This window comes from Cynara cardunculus (assembly GCF_001531365.2).
Source record: "Cynara cardunculus var. scolymus isolate 2C chromosome LG 2, CcrdV1, whole genome shotgun sequence".
Lineage (NCBI taxonomy): Eukaryota > Viridiplantae > Streptophyta > Magnoliopsida > Asterales > Asteraceae > Cynara > Cynara cardunculus.
The window spans coordinates 11,093,049-11,095,569 of record NC_037529.1 but is presented as its reverse complement, the minus strand read 5'-3'; positions in this window follow the sequence as shown (position 1 = coordinate 11,095,569).

The following is a 2,521-nucleotide window of genomic DNA, read 5'->3' as shown; positions in this document are numbered from 1 at the left end:
GAGAGAGATGGACTTTTGGAGTTAAATTTTCTTACAAATTGCTACTAGCCAACATGCATGCAGAAAAAAAAAATGATTGTTAAGGGGTTGTTTGTTTATCTCTTAATAGTTCTATTAAGAGACAGTCTCTGAATCATTAAAAGGTGAATCTTATTTGACAAAAAAAATATGTTATAAAACCCTCTTAATGGTTTTGTATCATGTGCCCCCTTAACCATTACACACCCTTCTTTTATCGTAAACAATTACCAAACAATTATATTTTATTTTTCACTATATCATGAGAATCTCTCTTAATCATTCTGATTTAGCAACCGGTGCCCTAAGTCTAAATTATTATTTTTGACTTTTAAGTAAATAATAATTATTTATATTGTCTTTTTGCTGATTATTAGGTGCTTGATATTTCTTTCTTTTGTTTCTTGGGATAAAAATAAATTGGCTTCTTTGAAACGACCCGCACAATTGGATTTTTTTTTATTTATTAAAAAACAATTTCTTTTATTTTTATCAATTTTTCAAAGTGCATATTATTATTATTTAATATAAAGTAATATTAAAAAGGTAATTGCTTTAATAATAATAATATATTTAGGTGAAGTTGTAACTTCCTTTTTTATCTTTGTACTGTTGATATATAATTAATCAACGCATTTTCAACCCAACATTAAATATATAAAATGGAGGTGTTTTTTACTACAATTATGTCATCAAACCATTATAAAAATGGACCTTAAAAATGTTGATATCTATCTATAAATATTAATATAATTAGAAGAATATTCGTGCAATGTATCGAGATATATATCGATTACAATGTTTTGTTTTGTTCTTTTTTTTATGTTGATATAAATGGTTTTATGTGGTTTTGTGAAAGCGATCATGTTTTTATTTTTTAATAAAATATAAAATTGAAAATATCATAAAATTTTGAAAAAAAATATCGACCTTATAAAAGTTTTTGTTTCTGGGGTAATTCAATTTTTTTTTCATTATAATTTAATTTAGATTTAGTAACGAAGTAATTTAATTTAGGTTCAATAATATAATTTTTTATAACGATAATAACTAAGTATTTTTGTTAGAACTCAATGATTATCCTAATTATATTTTAGATTTTTTATATTTAAAAGATGTTTTTGATAGGGAGGGGGGAGACCCCTCCAGATCAAGATAAAACACTAAAACGCTAAAACAACAACAATGAAGCGCTCGAGTAGGAGGAAACCTCAACTACCAGAATCCAAGGCACCCGAGCGGAAAGAAAGAGGGAGACAAAGAAGAAGGAAGACGAGAAAAGAGGGAAAATGAGAGAAAGAAGAAAGGGAGAAGAAGAGAAGAGGGAAGAGAAAGAGGGAAAGAGAAGAAGAGAGAGGAAGAGGGAGAGAGAATTTTTTAAAAGATGTTTATCATCTATTTGATTATGTTTATCTACAGTTAGTTATACGAATTCAAATATGAAGTTATAATAAGTTGTACTTACGCACAATGTACTTGTAATCTTGAATTTTAAGTAATATGCATCAATAAACAGTACTTCATGCATAAAAAATGATTTTTAAGAGTTTTTATCAAATGTTTTATAACATAGTATAGATATAGATATTAAATTTTTATGATTATATATATTGATTAATAGTTTAATATATTATGTTTATAATTTAATTGTTTTATGATTTACTAGAAGGGTACTCGCGCAATGCAGCGAGATATATCTTGATTTTAATATTTCATTTTATTCTTTATCTCAGTCGATGTTATAATATGATCTTATGTGATTTTGAAAAAACGATAATGTTTTTATTTTTAATAAAATATAAATTTCAAGATATCATAAAATTTTGACAAAAATATATCGATATTAGTATCAAATTAACTATTTAAAATTCCTTATTTTTTGTGTAATTTTTAATTCAATTTAATTTAGGTTCAATAACGAAGTAATTTATATTTGGTTTTAATAATATAATTTTCTTACAAAGATAATAATTAATTATTTTGTTAGAACTCGATAATTATCTTAATTATATTTTAGATGTTTTATATTTTAAAACGAGATGTTTATCCTCTATTTGATTATGTTTATCCGCTGTTAGTTACACGAATTCAAACATGGAGCTTTAATAAGTTGTACTTGTAATCTCAAATTGCAAGTAATATGCATCAATGTACAGTACTTCATGCATAAAAAATAGTTTTTAAGAGTTTTTGTCAAATGCTTTATAATATAGTATAGATACTGTAAATTGTATTTAAATAATTTATTTTTATCATTAAAGAAGAAATTTAGTAAAACAAAAATATAATGTATTTTATTATAATTTTGGTTGATAAAACTTAAACATACATAAAAAAAAATCTGTATAATTATAAAGTATTTAACAAAATAAATTTTCAATAGCCAGAATTTTTAAAAACATAATATTAACCGTAGTTTTATGTCAATATAATAAAATAAAATTAAATACAATAATATTGGTTCATAGCGTAAAGAGAAGGATGCTGACGTTGAACTTCAAAA